At 41.7% G+C, this 19087-nt stretch overlaps 1 pseudogene; it reads right to left on the bottom strand.

Moving 5' to 3' along the window:
• Nucleotides 1-1351: 1351 nt before the first annotated feature.
• Nucleotides 1352-18766, bottom strand: LOC142969716 (F-actin-uncapping protein LRRC16A-like; annotated as a pseudogene).
• Between the last annotated feature and the right edge of the window lie 321 nt (nucleotides 18767-19087).

Raw genomic sequence — 19087 nt, 5'->3', positions numbered from 1 at the left:
GTTTTTGGAAATGTATAAAAAGTTGTTTGTAACTTAGACTTCTTCCTTCTGACTTCGTAAAAACCACTCCTCCTCTGTGTGTGTGTGTGTGTGTGTGTGTGTGTGTGTGTGTGTGAGAGAGAGGAAGAGAGAGACTGTACTGTAGCATTGTATTTGCAATCTGGTGGCTGTATTGTTGCAGTGCAAGTCAAAAGTTGCAAAGAAAGACAATACAGAGATTTTAAAGCCTGTCAAATTATTTTAATCAATATTAATATTTGCACAAATAAATGTCCAACACCAGCAGAATGACTTAGTGGATCTTATTGATCCATGACAAAATGGAACAAATAACCTATCAACACTGACAATGAGCAAACATGTCATTTGTGTGTTTTATTTTTCCAGCTCAGGGAAAATGTTCCATTGTTTTGCATAATTTCCTTTTTTTGAATAATGATGAAAGTAGCATTGAATTGATTACATGTAATAACAAATTAATACATACAAAGAATTAATTTCTACATTTATGAACACAATGTACAAGAAGAAAAACAACAAAGGATCAAGACATCACCGGCCACTGTTTTTTATTCCAAATAAGTTAAAAACAAACCCCTAGTATAGTAGTGTACTTAGTACCAAAACAACGTAGGTTTTGCTGAGTTCACATAGGCGTGTGTATGTGTCACAGTGTGTATATTACATGTGCGTATATTACACATTGATATCTACACACGTACACTCCTACATGTATGAAAGCACATATATACATACAGTACAACTCACAGCCACATCATGCAGTCTCACACATGTAGACTCAGGAGTCAAGACTCAGTGTTACTGGTTATCTTCACTTTCTCCACTCCGTGCACCAACAGTCTTTCACACAACTTGACAGAAACACAGCCAGCTGCTTCTGAAATACGAAACAGAAAACAAAAACAGAGAGAGGAGGTGTCCATATGATTTCCTTCCATCAGGATATGGCATATTTCAAACTAAAAGTAATGTTTCAGTTTTGGGACTTTGACTGTAAATCAAAGCAGTTGTTGACATCAGACACTAGATTAACTACATACAGAAGGAACAGTGTTATTTCCGAGCCATGATTAGTGACAAAAAAACCAAAATCTCATCATAATCCTTCAAAGAGACATCCATAGACGTCACAGGAAAAGGTGCACCAGTAAGACTTTTGGCTGTGACTAAAATAACTCTTGCATGGTACAACAAAATACAAGTTGTGCCCTTTTCACACTGGGCATAAAGAGTGAGGTCTGGTGTACATTTAATGTTTAATGTTGGAGCACAGTTTGGCACACAACAACTAGATATAATGATATATATCATTGATATAATGAAGCATTAGTTGGATCTCACATTCAGGTATTTATTCAACAGAAATGAGACAGATTATCATGTTTATGACGTGCGACAAGTGTTTCTGTCATCCCTTTGTATGACTGCAAAGTTGATTGGATAAGGGTTTAAACAATATGCTTTGACAATATAGCATTCTATCCTTTCAATTTGGGTTATTTCCCTTGACTGACGTGAGGCGTCCATGTTTGTTTGTTTTTTAAGGAAAACTTTCAGAACAATTTTTCAGAGTTATTATTACAACTTGGATGTCGATGGTATTTGTAAGTTAACTGGTAATTATAGTAACCCCAATATGAGATGAATGCAGTATAATTTAATGCAAAGGCTAAATGTCTGTCCCAACCGCTTTTTCTAATATTAGTGAAACTGCATGTTTATAATTCAAAGCAAAAAATCCAACGCTAAGGGTACAATCTGTAGAGGTATTAGTTGACACACAATCTGAATTTTTTTAACCGTAACCAATTAATCAGATGAATGATTTTGAACATGATTTTAGAATCTGTATGCTGACTGTGTAGCAGTGTGAAAAGGGCATTTCTCGCTGTTAAAAGACAAAGATGAGGCCTGAGACCAATGTGTGTCGTCGTCGTCGTTGTTGTTGTGTAGCGTTCAGGTCCTGAAAACGCTACATACAGACTAGCCTACAGGTCCCTGTGGTCAAAATCCAGCTACCCTCTGTGCACTTTTCCTTCAGGCACTGTTTTCTCAATCGTTTTCTAACAAATGCCAACTCCTTATCATTTAAAGTTCAAAACTTGTCTTTGGACAGAATAAATTGAAAGTGAACTGAATTTGAAATCCCTGAAGGTCAAGTCTGAAGTGTTTGAAGGCTGGAGTTCCCTCAGTGTGCCGCTTTCACACAAAGATAAGACAAAATAGCTTCTGAAATTGAAAGCAAATGTCAGTGGTTTCCATGTTACCTTCAAGCAGATTATTATACACAACATTACATACATAACATTATAACATCCTGTTTTTGAGTAAGCTTTCATTGGACCATCGGCACACCAGGTAGTGCTACCAGAAGTGAGGAATTAATCTGTCTTTAAGAGCAATTCAGAGTATGTGTGACAGAGTTTAGCAATGATCTATATTCTCATTTGTTTTGACAAGTTCCAGCTAGACATAATGCTGTTTTCTTTTTCTTTACCATAAAGCACCACAGACATGTTTATGATGGGCCTCTGTATTGCTCTTTAATGACAGACACATACTCCTTTCCCCCACAAACAGCAGAAAAAAGACATCCGCAGTTTAAAGGTATCATGATACAGTAAATGTTTTTTTTTTTTTTTCTCACAGTGTCTAAACACAGAACAGTGTTAGTTAACAGTGCTGAAGCCGTATGGATTGGTGATCAGTGATGTTATAGTGCACCACAGTCCTCTCAAAGCAACACTTCATATGGTTACTCCAACTCTCCCACACAGAGACAAACAAGAGTTCAGACGGGATGTTTGATGTAGTCTCCTCTAAGGGACTTGTGGTTTTGCTGTTAGATAAGCTACATCAAATGTGTATTTCTGATTTATGGTGGGCTGAGATTCTCAGCTGAACCTGTATTTTCCTGAAAAAAAAAAAGATGAATTGCATAATGGATTCAGTCACCTCTGAAGTCCGGAGAAAAGTAACTTGCACATACTGATAATAGCATATAGAAAAATCTATACAAATATATAGAAGGAAACGAATGCCATTGGGTCCTGGTCTGGTTGTATGTTTGAGATCAAGTACAGTACAGTGATCCTGATATTATTGTTACATGTGTTTGGTCCCTGGGAGAAGAGCTATTAGACAAGGAAAGAGAATTTTTTTTTAATGTCCACTCATATTTTCACAGTCTCTCTCTCTCTCTCTGTCTTTTGCACAAAAAGTCTGCTGGTTCCTGGAAGCATCTTTTTTTTTTGTGGTTTACAAACGTCATTCAAGATTCAGTAGTCATTGGCTGAAGATGCTTGAAAACTTCAGGAACCGTTTCCTCAAACCCTGAAAAGGTTATTTTTTGAGAGACATGAGATTTTCACCTGACGGCAGAGAGTAGGAATGAAAAAAGGAGAAAAGGCCGTCTGTGAGGAGGAAGCTCTTAGGAGACTTAGCACAGTTTGGTTTACTAGGTGACAAGTTGTGACTAAAAAAAGATTACAGAGGATATTACCCCAAGTGTTAATATCATTAGTTTTATCTTGTCATAGACAACCAAACTTGAATTTGAAACGGTGTATTGCATGACACTACAGCAGGTCTTCCTGCAAACCAAAGAGGATTTGTACTTTGCGGTCAGACAAAACCTACAGGTACAACCGCTAATATAAATGAAAACATATCAATTAATGATTATTGATTATAGTCCTCCTTTAGTTGCTTTTCTAAAAGGAAAACATGTGAGACTTGTCAACAGGTTTTTGCTGTGAATTTCTCTTACTCATATTAAAATAAAGTCTTTGTCTGCCTCCTCCCCAGAGTCTGAGGACTTTTTGCCCGCTGCCTTGTCCTTGTCTGGGTTTGGAGATTGGTCCTTGGTCTTGAAGGAGCCATGATCCTCAGAGTTGGTACGGAGACGGCTGGGTCGCTGAACAGAGTCCGACACAAACCCCGCCCTCACTAAAAAACAAGAGAGGGAGAAGATGAAAATGACAGCAAGTGTTGACAATGCTTAGAATAAGGGGAAGATAGGGGAAGAGAAAAGAAAGGTGAGGAAGAGAGGGAAATTGTTGAAACTACACATTTTGTTTAAATATATCTGATATTACGTATACTGCTACAGTTTCTTCATCAGAGGGTGACGACCGCATCGTACGTTGTTGTACGTTACAAGAGGTAGTGGAGCAGTCTTCTGTGCATGTGTAGAACGCAGGCATCGAGCACAGACAGAACAACTACGCATACGCAGCTCTTAGTGTCCGTTTTGGAGGATAACCGAGGCTTTACAGCAATAAGTGATGTAAAGCGCAACAATTCACCCTTATCTTTGCGAGCAATCTGCTGCCAAAAACGTCTTAGTAAATGTGCAAAGGAGTGCACGATTACAACTGTAGCAGAAACAATGGATTCTTAGATATACAGCACAAGTTGTAAACCTTTATTAAGGATATACAGATTGTTATCCCTTCGATTGACTGATAATCGTTTAAGAATATTTCCCTACTCTCTGCCCAAAGCATGCTGGGATAGAGTACTTAAAAGGGATTCTGCTCCACACTGCCACTTCACTATTCTTGATCGTCTTCTTCAACATGCAAAAGGAACTAAACATTCCCTTGTGTATACCGCCACCTAATGGCTCTCGATTGACTCTGTAATGATCTGCATCTGACGCATATGGTCATATATGTACAGTGCTTTCAGACAAGGGAGGACAATGTGCAAGTCTTTTTTTTTTTAAACGTTTCTTATAAAGCCCTGAATGCTTTCATGTCCTACATTTATTGTTCCAGCATCATTAAATCTCTAATAAGTAGGAGCAAAGGTTTTTTTCTGGTTAAAAAATGTGTTGTTGTCCAAGAATCCATCTGATGGCGCAGATGTTTTGACATTGCACTTTCTGCACTGAGCAAACAGAAACTACATCCTCTAGCTTTTAAGTCTCTGGAATTATTCAATATGCATATGGTTAAAACGCTGATTTTATTAAAGTTCTATTGATGATACAAAAAAAACAAAAAACTAAGCAGCCAGTGCTTTCAAAAGAAGTTGTCCTTTGCTTAAGAGCAGGAATTAAGCTCATCAACATGAATCAGATGTGTGTGCCTCTGACAGGGCCCAGAGGGCGTCACTGATAACGTTGAGTAAAGAAAATGAAGGGAGGAAGAGCAGAGAGAAGAAAGGGAGACCAAAGGAGAGGACATAATGTATAAAAACATCAGAGGGAAAGGAGCATAGACAGTCATAAATCACCAAGTTGCCGGGCTGCCTGTTACATAATACTGCTGTCACAACCTGACAGTGACATCAAACATCTATCAGTCTGTCTAGGCCCTAGATAATTCCTCTAGATTCAAGGGGAAATCTGCTCTGGCCAAAGGACAGGTTTCAGGTGAAGGAGAAAAAAAAAAGATACTCAGAGATTTTGACAGACAGATTTTGTGACCCACCATCCTGAGTGGTTTTGTTCGTAGAGCCTCCTGACTGCAGACTGTTCTGGCCCTCTTTGTCTTTCTCTGACACCGTCCTCTTCAGCGTTGGAGGAAGAACTGTGGCTTTAGGAGACACGCCACCACTGTTTGGGGAATCTGAGCTCTCATCTGTCAGGAAAAACATATTATCAGCTTATAACAAATATGGTCTCATCCGTCAAACAATCTGACAGGAAGATTAACAACTGAACCACTGCAGCAACAATCCTCTCAGTAATGTGGACATAAACAGTGTGGTAATCAGATCCAATGCTTGTACCTATGCTCCTGCTGGTGCTGCTGGTCCTTGGCTTATGTGGGATGGAGGGTCGGGCAGCCAGGGCAGGCTTCGCTCCCTGTGGCACCGGTGGTTTGGGACTTACTGGCCCCCCAGGAGAACTCGAGGAGGACGTAGCCCTGAGACGAGAGGCCTTGTCAGGCTTCGTCTCGCCACGAGGAGGTGCCTTGTCAGGCTTCGTCTCGCCACGAGGAGGGGTCTTCTCTGGAGAACCAGTCGGAGGATCTGATTTATTAATTGAGCCACTGGGAGAGCGGCTTTCTGAGACGATGGGCTGGGGCTTGGCTGCTGGCACATGCATAAAAATAAATTAAAATCATGCACACAATGATTTTCATGTACCATATGGGTATGAAACCAGACACTAAAACAGGAACGTGATCCACTAATAATCCACTAAAACCAGCTGCAGGTCTGCTTGAGTCACTAACTGTTGAGTTAAAAGTTTTGTTTTCTTCCTATGTTTATCTCAACAGAAAAAAACTCTCACCTGTTGCATTGCTGTCAGGTCTGTCGGGGCTGGAAGACTAGAGGAGACACAAGGACAAAATATTGTATTACGATATGCACGAGTGTAGAACGTTCTTGTTTTGATTCAGTGCAGTGGTGAAGTGATTATACAAACTGAACAGGCAAGTGTCAGCAAGACATCTTAAAGTCTCTTGAAGGTCTTTAGTATCATCAGATTATCTTTACTCTGCAATAATGCCCCCCCCCCCCAAAAAATCCCTTGCATTAAAAAAAGCCCTCTCCTTCTCAAAGTCCTGGGCTGAATTTCAGTCCCAGTAGTGACCATCTTTTTGAGTCTGGTATATTTTACACTTTGCAGTCAGTTTTATATACAGTATATTTGGAGTTTCAAGCTTTTATTGTTGACTGTACGTGTAAAGCAAAGCAACATTCAAACAGGAGGTGGCGCCTTTGTGTTAGAAAATGCCCACACACCCAAGCTCTGTATTAAGTAGTCTCCTGAATAGGTCTCTCCATTACACCTGTATACACACACACACACACACACACACACACACACACACACACACACACACACACACACACACACACACACACACACACACACACACACACACACACACACACACACACACACACACACACACACACACACACACACACACACACACACACACTTTTCTCGCTTGTCTTCAGCACTGAACACTTAGAGCACTTTGTCCCCAAAACTAAAATATTTAAAGAAGCATCCCTCTATATCTCACTGCCATACCACTTTACTTTTGAAGTTTATCTTTTACTGTCATGTTATTTTGACATTCATTTTACAGAATTGGCTTAAAATAGACTATTTCATTTTTTTATTATTAAATAAATAAATGGAGCATTACTAAAACACCCCTTTTTTTCTACAGGTGGAAGGCTTAACTTGAGTTCAAAGATAATCACTTTTGAATCTCTTGCAAAACTGAGCTTGAATTCTTTCATTAACTTAATTTGATCATATTACAGTAGGGTTTCTCCTTTTTATTGCAGTTTATTAGTGTCACTCTCTTTCTTGTTGACTTTCTTTTGTGCCGTGTTTGTTTTTGCGATGGTTTGCAAAAGTGAAAGGAAGAGCACCACTATCATCTCTTCCATGTTGAAGACAGCTCCAAAAGAAGCAGGTAATTCAACCTTGAGTTGAGTTTTTTTATCAACTACATTTTGCAACTACAACCTCACTTTGTAACTGCCTTGCAAGTTACGACCCAAAACAGATGTTGCAGGATAAGGATATTCTGTGTTTGATTATGGGGGGCATATTCATCTTGTCCTATGAAATTAAAATCAGGCACAAGACATTTGCCACATGGTGGCGTCTCCCATCAGTACCTTACTTTTCCCTTATTCTTGTATCTTTTGCTTTTTGAAATCACACCGCCTCACCTTGTGTGCTCTCCTCTCCTGCTTGGCCTTCATCTCTGCGAGGAGGCCGCTGCCCATCATTTGCAACCCTTGGTACCGCCGGCCTCCCTGAGGGCTGCCCCTGCCGTCCGAACACTCCCAGGGCTCGTCCATGGAGTCTGGCGTCCTCAGCTCCTCCGAGCGGTCTGAGCTGCTGCTGTAGTCTGTGTGCTGGGAGCGGCTGGAGGCGTCTCTGCAGGAGGGACAGGAATTATTAGGGTATCAGGGGCCGACTGGTACATTCAGAGGTACTGTGAAATCTGTTGTTCTATAACAAGAAAATATTCATCTGTACCTGGACTTTGGCTCAGGTGCTGGCCTTTGGTGAAGAGGGCTCCTCAGGGATGGAAGCCGCCGTCGAGGCTACAGTGGCTGAGGATGTACCTGAAGCTGGATTGGTCGCCTGGTTTTTCTCTGACTTACCCGAAACTGGGGGGGGGGGGGGGGGGGGTCGTCTGATTTTTTTCTGATTTGTCCAATTTATCTGCTTTTTCGGATTTGGTGGAACGTTTGATGAGGTTGAGGAATCCTCCTTTACTCTTCTTCTTCTCTCCATCATGAGATTCTGAACTCTTGGAACGTCTGAGAGGAGACAGAACGAGAGACAAAAAAGTATTAAATAATTAATACATAATAGTAAAATATAAATATTAGAAGCAAGTATAGTTGAATACATCTATACTGGAATACATATTCAGACAGTCCTTCATGACAAAACTCTAAATGAAGCATGATCCTCACTTGGAGTCCATCCTGGTGACTTTTGTGGAGAAGAACTCGTCCACACCCTCGTCCACCCTTCCCATTAGGCCGTTCTGCTCCCCATCCTGAGATGGAGCACTGTTGATTTGCTGAAAGAGGAAGTTGAAGGATCTGGTACCATGTCTGGAAATGAACTTTAAAAATCCATACAAAGCAGCTGAGCTTTACTCACAGGTATTTTGCTGGAGTGCTTTTTCTTGTTCCTTCGTGGTCGCAGTTTGGTGAAGTGCTGCAGCTTTTTTTCCTCCTCGGACGGCAGCTCCACCATCCCTCCTGGCGGTCGGTGCTCCAGTTTTGGCAGGACCTGAGATGGAGTAGGTGGAGTTTGAGATGAAGTTGATGCTTCGTCCACATGGATAGGGACGTCTTCCAGGGCCTTGTCCAGGTCAAACGCCATCTCTGTGGATTAGACGGTCATTAGAAGGTTCATTGTAGATACACATTGAATATTCAAGAGTACTTCCTTCCACGTGTCATCAGGTAGCACAAGATTGAGGAATTATTTGAAAGACCAAAGGCAGAATGATTAAAACCAGCCACCCTGATCCATCCGCTTTTTATATTATCAAGCAGAAAGATAATGTACTATTTGATTCTAATACAGCTAAATGTCACGACATATAAATAAAAAAAATATAATATACTGCTTACCAAAGGCACGAGACACTGGCCGAAGCATTCTGCTGTGGATGCTCTTCCTCTTGGATTTTGGAGTCATCTGAAAGAGGCGCACAGAATCAAATAAAATTTCTGGTAATTGTTAACAAATTGTCCAAGTCATTTCTATCACTCAAGACCAGTAGAGCTTTTAGTACTGTCAAACATCATGAAATTGATCAGCTAACTCTGTGGCTATTTGGGATTCTGTCCACATCTTATTTTAACTACACTAGATTTCATAGTTTGTACTAAGACCAGACATCATCATGTAATTATTAACAAATTATAGAGTTACTTATTATGTTTTTTTAGACGGTACTTATTATGATGTTGCATATTATATTGTGCTGTGATCCACATTTACAAGGTGGTGATGACGCACATAGTGCATTGAGTGGAGAGAAACAGTGCAATGTGGCTGGATGCATAACAAAAAAGTTAATTTTCAAATATCAGTATTCAACTATGTTAAATAATTTGGAGAGTGAGTGAGGAAGTAATAGATAAATGCGTCCTACGATACTCGTAGTGTAGCTTTTCTACACCATCTTTAAAATACATCACCAGGATTAAATATTAAAATACGTGAGGCTCTTTGTGTTGTAGCACAGAGAAATGTGAAGCAAGCCGGCGCAGCAACGACAGACAGAAAAGGAAAAGAGCAGCGTGAGCAGAAAGTGAATTGAAAAGAGAGTTTAGAGGGACAGTCGAGAATTACTTACACTGGTGCAGCACAAAATCTCCATGGAGCAAAGGTGGAAAGAGAAGGAAGAACAGAGGAAAAGAAGATTGAAGAGGAAGAAAGACAACACATAGTAAAGCCTAGTGAAGACAAAAGAAAGATAGCTGGTGTTCTTGTAAAAGTAGAGGTGAATAGGACAGAGAGGGATATAAGATGAAAAGAGGGGCAAGACACCAGAGAAACAGACAGGACCAGAGACCGAAGAACATGCAGCTTCCTGTTGACTGCAGCCTGCATTTACTGTACATCCCAACTCACACACATTATTACATCAACACAAAAATCAACAAAACAAACGTGGTGAAAAGCAACCGTTCCAAGGGTTGACTACATTTGAAAGAGTGGTAGGTGATGAGGAAACAATAAGACTCAGGTACGTCTCCACACACACACATATCTGCCCTCATAGAGTACAAATGAACCAACCTGAAATGCCAACTATAAAAGCAAAACAGGTTTTTAGCATTTTGCAAAAAGTTCTGTTCTGATATTTACTGAACATCGAGACAATTCTTTAAATTAATAGTAAATTCTATCCTCAATTGTCTTTGGCAAATGTAGAGTAGCCAAGGTCTATTTTTTTCCAGTAGAGGGTGGTATTAGGTTGTAGTTTGCGTCATACAACTAAATCGAACATTTAATTAATAAATGTAATTTGAGTCGCATGAAAAACACGAGGTGCCTAGATAATAATACATGAAATAAATCACGGACAGTTAAAACACACGGTTCCACCCACGCCTACCATGCATGTCTCTAGATCCTCCAGCCTCTCAGCCTCCAGTATCTCGGTCGATGCTCTTTTAGGAATCTTTTCCTCCGGGACGTCCAGATCCACAGACTCCTGCTGCACCAAGGGGCGACCTCGCCGCACCAGGTGGTCTGCCTGGTAGGAGGAGAGGAAACCGGGAGCAGAGGTGAAGATGTGGATATAATTGGCAAGAATGGTAACGGAGAGATAAGGAGAGGTAAGATGGAATGTGAGGAATTGACAGAAATGGAGGATAAAAAACAGATATAAATGAGTTTCAGAGAGATTTACATATGTTACAGCAATTTAGAGGGCAAGTTATCAGCCATTGTTAATGAATCAATGAGCCAGTTGAGAGCTTTGTTGACTTTAATCTTACCAGAGTAAGTTGTGAAGTGGAAAGAGCCTCCAGAATCTCACGTGGTTGACACCCACTGGTCTCAAACCACATCCCAAATAATGTCATTTTGTATCCCTTTTAAACAGCATGTTGGGAACCTGTTAAAACTGTGTTTGCTCTAAAAACACATTTCACATGATGACATCCGTCACTATAATCACATGTTTTAAAGAAATGGACTTACGTTTATGGTTTTAATATTGCTTCAGCACCCCCTGCTGGTTTAAATTAGTAAATTATGTGATTGTGGCATTATAAATATCTGAGAAAAATTGCTGACATCAGGTATTACTTTTATTGTCCTTGCCCCGAATTTTTATCATTCAAATCTTACTGGAAAAATGTATTTTACCACTTTGATTGTTTCACGGATGTCAAGGTCAGCACAGTCCTTAATATCTATTATGGCTTCTTCTGGGGATCCACCAAAGAGCACATGCAGGATAGCTGGGCTGAGTCCTCCAAGGCATGGCCCATTATGGAGGAATGAATGACCAAGCATTCGGCCAGCAGCAACAAAGAAGTCACTCTCCAAAAGGTAATGCCAAGTGGAGGGAATCAGATGATCTTGTTCCCCCTCAAAAAGAAGAGTTCCTCCTGGTACTTCAATTAAAAGAGAAAAGTGAAAGAACATTGATAGTGCAGAATGTAAAGGACATAGACATTCAAACTTTCATACAGAATTAGTAAGGAAATATCAATCAGCCACTGAATACTTTGGGTGATCCTGTAGAAACCTACAGGGCCACAGCAGCTGCGTCACATTTGTTTGTTTTTTTAAGGTTTTAGGTATTTTCTACAAACCAAACACAGAGCCTGATAGCTGACAACCAGCCGTCAGCCAAAGTGAATATTCACTTAAAAGTCATCTCAAAACCATACTGAAGTTTGGACATGATGCTTGCAAAGAAATGGCGAGTCACGTCATCACCAATTGCTGGATCTCCTGAAAAAGCAAAATACACAGTACAGACATCAGTTAAATGAATAGATGATCATTTTTTACCTTTAGTTTTGCGTGTGTAACCAATTTACCCTCGAGTGTGCATGTCAAGGGGCAAGCCCACTCAACATTAGCCATCTTATAAAAAGAAAGGACTGTCCTCTGCACTGTCTCCAAGATCCATGGTAAGATATAATGATTTTCTAGTTGCATGCTGGCTTAAAATGTCTTCTTTGAATCTCTTTGCTGCTTCACTGGGATTTGAAAGAATTTTCCAATCTAAAAATAGTTTTTAAATTATTCCAATTAATACTGGATGAGTTGATATGTAGAGAGCAACAATTTATTGGAATAAATGATGTAACACACCATTTGGCGACTTCGTGTTGTTCCAGAGATTTTGAGCAACTCAAATCCTCCCCCTTGTCTGAGTTTTGGATATGCCTCTAAAATAAATTCTCTAAAGTCATCTGGATCAGTACGACTACCTGAAAATAGAAGATAATAATACAAACAATCGATCTAACTTGAAATATAATAACGTTTAATGTTTTTGAAAGGTAACTTGATTCAAGAAAAATACGTCTGTCCATCATGATGCCTGACTTACCTCGGAATGCAAGACGTTTTTCCCCTAGTCCTGCAGCAGCAAGTCCATCTCTGGCTTATCGGTTTGTCCTCAATACAACAGAAAGAGTGAGTGTACGAATGAAGTCGTGCAGGCGCAGCAACAGTTCGCCTCCTTCTCCCTCTAATGCAGGGGTCACCAACCTTTTTGAAACTGAGAGCTACTTCAAGGGTACTGAGTAGTACTGAGTAGTACGAAGGGCTACCCGCGTTCAAACCTCTAGTCTGGGCCTTTTCGGTCGGATTGTGTTGCCTCGCCTCTACCCCCGCCACCCCTGAGTTGTTGCCCCGCGGCCTGTTCCGAGGATTTACGGACCTGACGACGGGGTGCGCTCGCAGCTCGCGTCTGGCACCAACGGGATGCGCCCGCCATTCAGAACCTGAAAACCTAGTGTGGTCCGCCAGCCTCGTCCCGGCTGTCCGCCGTGCGCCTCCGGGTACCCAACTCTTAACTCTCTGCAAGCGTTTTTGATTAAAAAAAGAACAACAACTACAATTTTAGACGGAGCTCCATAATGACTAGTGCTATTTTTAGAACATGTCTTGCGGGCGACTCACTTGGTCCCTGCGGGCGACAGGGTGCCCGCGGGCACCGTGTTGGCTACCTCTGCTCTAATGTATGGACCAGACGGTCTAGAAACCTCGGCTAGAATCAAGTGAAGAGGATAAGCTATAATCAGAGAATAAGGACGTTGCAGAAGACGCATGTTGGCTAACGATATCATCGCACAATTTACAGGAATGCGATCTGACGCACAGCATGAATAAATAAATCACTCATCACCGGCGATAGTAATTTAGTCTACACAAGGGATTTAGCATGGAAAACATCCCGCAGCGGGTCTGCCAGCGGCCGCCCGGTCTCCGAATGGCCACAGCTGGCGCATAGAATGACTCAAGATTCTCAAGATGAAAGGCAAAACAGACTCTAGAACGGCATGACGTCACAAAGAGATGAAAGGCACAATCATTTGTCCAGATCAAAGGCAAAGAAACTATAAAGCCTACCTACCCCAGACTTTGTCCACAGTTATTGAGAACTTTCAAGACACACAGTACAGCTATTTATTCCTTCCTTATTTGAATAAATAAATATGAATCCGGCACAAATTAATCAATTTAGGGAGCGTCAAATGTTGAATCAGCAGGTCCGAATTAATAACCTTGAGCAGCAGCTAAAGGTAGCTAAGGATGACAATGATGTTAAGTCGGCCCAAATCAATGACCTTGCGCAGCAGCTAAAAAGAGCTAAGCAGGGAGCTAAGGATGACAATAATGTCAAGTCGGCCAAAATCAATGACCTTGAGCAGCAGCTAAAGAGAGCTAAGCAGGGAGCTAAGGATGACAATGATGTCAAGTCGGCCAAAATCAATGACCTTGAGCAGCAGCTAAAGAGAGCTAAGCAGGGAGCTAAGGATGACAATTATGTCAAGTCGGCCAAAATCAATGACCTTCAGCAGCAGCTAAAGAGAGCTAAGCAGGGAGCTAAGGTTGACAATGATGTCAAGTCGGTCAAAATCAATGGCCTTGTGCAGCAGCTAAAGAGGGCTAAGCAGGGAGCTAAGGATGACAATGATGTCAAGTCGGCCAAAATCAATGGCCTTGAGCAGCAGCTAAAGAGAGCTAAGGTTGACAATGATGTCGAGTCGGTCAAAATCAATGGCCTTGTGCAGCAGCTAAAGACAGCTAAGCAGGGAGCTGAGGATGACAATGATGTCAAGTCGGCCCAAATCAATGAGCTTGTGCAGCAGCTAAAGAGAGCTAAGGTTGACAATGATGTCAAGTCGGCCCAAATCAATGAGCTTGTGCAGCAGCTAAAGAGAGCTCAGCAGGGAGCTAGGCTTGACAATAATGTCAAGTCGGCCCAAATGAATAAACGTGGGCAGTTTCTAAAGTGGTCTAAACATGACAATGATGTCAAGTCGGCCCAAATCAATGGCCTTGAACCGGAGCTAAAGGGAGCTAAGGATGACAATGATGTCAAGTCGGCCCAAATCAATGACCTTGAACAGGAGCTAAAGTGGTCTAAGTGTGACAATGATGTCAAGTCGGCCAAAATCAATGTCCTTGAGCAGGAGCTAAAGGTGGGTAGGCATGACAATAGTGTCAAGTCGGCCCAAATCTATGGCCTTTCGCAGCAGCTAAATACAGCTAGGCAGGAAGCTGATGACAATGATGTCAAGTCGGCCAAAATCAATGACCTTGAGCAGCAGCTAAAGAGAGCTAAGCAGGGAGCTAAGGATGACAATGATGTTAAGTCGGCCCAAATTAATAACCTTGAGCAGGAGCTAAAGTGAGCTAAGCAGGGAGCTAAGAATGACAATGATGTCAAGTCGGCCCAAATCAATGACCTTGTGCAGCAGCTAAAGAGAGCTCAGCAGGGAGCTAAGGATGACAATGATGTTAAGTCGGCCCAAATTAATAACCTTGAGCAGGAGCTAAAGTGAGCTAAGCAGGGAGCTAAGGATGACAATGATGTTAAGTCGGCCCAAATTAATAACCTTGAGCAGGAGCTAAAGTGGTCTAAGCATGACAATGATGTCAAGTCTGAAGAGAGCCTCTTGCCGGCTCCAGCTGCTGAGACTCGGACCACACAGTGGTTTCGCTGTGCCAAAGGTATACTGAAAGCAGGATTGTTTGTTGGCATCGCTGTCGTTGGAGTGGGAATAGTGAGCACTTTAATGGGTCAGACTGGAGTGTGCAACCTGTCAAGGCCCATATGATGATTAGCACAAAGATAACATGTTGTGAGTGTGATGCCCACCAATGTGTTGTCACATTGTTATGCATTTTGTTTTCATGCACAGCCAATATGTTATAAAGTGAGCACACTTGTTTATTCCAGCAATAGTTTTATAAGTGACTGACCTAGTGGGAACAATGATGTTGCCACTAAAGCCACTAGAAGACACTGTACTCCAGAGAAAGCTAGCACGACGTGAAGAGCGAAGCAGGATGTGAAATCCTTCTTTTCAAGTGACCAAGCGTTCAGGAGAGAACTGCAAGGCTAATAATGTTTAGCATTTTAAGACCATCCTACAGTTATAGATTCTGTTATCCTTCAAGTTCGAGACTTTCTATCCATCTTTAACTTTTTATCTCATAACTTTCTGTCTCATAACTTTGACTTTCTATCTGATAATTTCGACTTTCTATCTCATAACGTTGTACCTCCCCTAGGCCACTGCATAGCCTGGGGTAGCTTGACTTTAGGGTCGCCATGTCTATGCTGTCAACACGAATGAGTAAGGGCCACTATGGCTGGCAACAATGGCATGCGCAGGTTTTTGACCACATAGACCTTTGCCATGGTTTGCTTGGCTCCTATCCTCAGCAGCAGTCTAGTGAACCCCAACACATCTAGAGGAATCCGTCCTGGACCAAGTAAAGGCTTCTCTGCCTTCTGGAGCACAGTCTGCTGTGCATTGGAAAGAATGCTCTTAAAACAGACTGTTTTAAAACAGTGACATCCGCTCCGGTGTCAAGTTTGAAAGTGAAAGTTTTGTCCTTAACGTCTATATCAACAGTCCATGGATCAGCATCAGATGTCACAGAGCTGAGAAAGAAACTCTCCTCCTCTTCCTCAAGACCAAGCACGGCTTTACCAGCAAGGCACACACGCTGGTAGTGACCTTTTATTCCCACAGGAACGGCACTCTGCATCCTTAGCAGGGCACTCGTTTTCAGGGTGGGGCATACCACCACATCTGTAACACTGGGAGCTCTTTGGACTTGTACTCTGAGAGCTGTGTGGCTTTGCGACATTACTTTTGAATTTGCCGAATTTAGGCTTTTCCTTTAGCTGTCTGCCTATTATCTGATATAATCAATGTGTTGTAATTTCATTGAATGTGTTGTAATTCTGTTATGACATCTATTGCACTTATGTCCATCATGGGAGAGGGATCCCTCCTCTGTTGCTCTCCCACAGGCCTCTTCCTTTTTTTACCCCGTTAAAGGTTTTTTTTGGGAGAGTTTTTCCTGTTCCGATGTGAGGGTTCCGGGACAAGAGGATGTCAAATGTGTACATATTGTAAAGCCCTCTGAGGCAAATTTGTAATTTGTGATTTTGGGCTATACAACAATTAATTGAATTGAATTGAATATCCATCTGTTTTCTCCAATTACAGGCTCTACCAACAACCATCACTGCTGCTGCCTCCACCTGCAGATCCTCGCAGACACCTGCCGCCTGAACCTTCACCTGCAGCCATCAACCTCGGCCTCCACCTGAAGACGCTACCAGATGACTCTAGCTCCACCTGAAGCCTCCTCCATCAACCTGCACTGCTGCCTCCTCTCCTATTGCCATGTGAAGACCATAGAGGAACAGCAAGGACCAGAGACACACTCGTAAATATCACCTCTCAGATAACAAACAGAAACATAGCTGTGTCATAATAACATGTCTGGGCTGAAGAAGTAAAGCTGCCTTTCTGTTTACATCCTTCTTCTCCTCACAGCTATTTCCACACATTGACTGACTGTGATGCTGAACTTCATGGACCAGAGAGCGCTCTTCTTCCTCCTCAACTCAAGGTAGAGTTGATCAGCCAGATGTTCAGCAGTGTGAGATATTTGGTAGTGTCTCAGTGTGCAGCTGTGCTTCTTCAGCTCATCTGATTTTTTTTAATGGAGGGTTGGTGATGCGTGTTATTTCAATACAACACATGTTCTTTGTGGTTTCCTCCAGACCCTGTTGGACTTCACATCCAGATCCACAAGGAGCTGATAGAGAGCCGATGAGGACGATCCCTTCTACCAGAGCTGTGTACCAGAGATGCTTTGTCCTCCTCCACATCCTGCACATTCGCCACCGACTCCTGCTGCTCCTCTCCCAAACTGAGAGCGCCCCTCCCTGTCTCAGTTCCACCACCGCCAGATTAGTGGAAGTCTGAAAGATGCAGAGACGGCCAGTTAGCTCGCTCTGTTACTGTGCACGTGTAAACCTTTTCACTGTTGCTCAATAAATGTCCATCATTCTCTGCAGTCATCAGATCAGTCGTTTGTGTCCACAAGAGTTAACATAAACAGACACGTTCATATTAGAGATCATAGTCAGTTTTTTTTATGTTTTTACTTCAGTTTACCAGCAGATATTTTTACTTTATTTTTACTTTCTGATAAATGAGTTGATACAAATTATTTATTGGTTAAAAATGCTTACGTTTATCACTGTAAAATAATAAATGTCTTTCATATATGAAATTCATGTCTTTAATGCTTTATAAGCACAATCATAACACATTATAATGTATGTGCCGTCTTACCACCTAATAACCTCAGGATGGCGCCACAGCTACGGTTATTTGTTTCTAGGTGTGTAACATCACGTATTCGTATTAAACCGTTCGGTACGAGGCTTATAAACCGAACAATAATACTAGTGCATTTGGAAAATGCAGAAGTAAATATAAAGATTTCGGTGGAGACACCGGTCTGTCTGTCTGTTTAGTTTCCGGGTCAGCGCCTGACCCCGGAAGCAAAACAAAACACAGCTGAGGCACGTATGTTCTGCGAGGCTATGCTAAACTAGCTTAGTAAGGAAAACAACACGCACAAACTCACGCCACATTCTCCCCGCAGCGTTTAGGCAGCTGTTCCCAACTGATTCAAACAGGGCTAAGCAATCGCCACACAATCCCCATTTCTCCAGACCATCATTCTTGTTTGTAAAAGAAAACAGCCCAAACAGATTCAATTGTCCGGACCCTAAACCCACGCAGGACGGTATGCTTCGTAATTAACGGACAATGCATATGGTCAAAATCTATGTAATTACCACAATGACAAGAGCGAACTCACAAGAACCAGTCACATATATTTACAACAAAACGTGACAAAACAATCCAGCAACGCTCACACTAAAGAGCAAGGGCCATTCAAATATTATTTACATCAGGGAACACTATCCATAAACGACACGATAGGCAAAATTAACACACTGCAGATGTAAAGAAAACAAAAGCAGTTTCACTTACCAAACGCTGTTCTATTTGTCCAGACAATCGTGGTCCTCCAGAAATCGGATGAGAAGAGCAGCAATGTCATCGGCTCTCTTGTTGCCGGGTAACATAAAGCCTTATAACAAGGCGTACTATAGGATCATCTCATCACTGGTAATCAAGGCATCACATGTATCACCTGCATTAACGTGTCACCTTTTTTTCTGGCTGGTTTCAGTGAAGTTTCTTCATGTGTGAGTCCACAAAGATTTGAGACTTGAGATAAATCCTCATATGTTAAGTTCAACTTTTACTATTTAGTTTGGATACAACTTGTTGTATTTCTTATTTCAATCACAAGATGGTGCCATCATATTTAAAGCACACACAGGTGACAAGCAGGTGATACATGGTTTGATCACCAGTGATGTGATTATATTATAGGATGCCTTGTTATGTGTGAACATGTTTTTGGAAATGTATAAAAAGTTGTTTGTAACTTAGACTTCTTCCTTCTGACTTCGTAAAAACCACTCCTCCTCTGTGTGTGTGTGTGTGTGTG

Source organism: Anarhichas minor, unplaced genomic scaffold, assembly GCF_050575085.1.
Source record: "Anarhichas minor isolate MPS153535 unplaced genomic scaffold, ASM5057508v1 ptg000041l, whole genome shotgun sequence".
Taxonomy (NCBI): Eukaryota; Metazoa; Chordata; class Actinopteri; order Perciformes; family Anarhichadidae; genus Anarhichas; species Anarhichas minor.
This window is presented reverse-complemented; position numbering and strand designations above follow the sequence as displayed.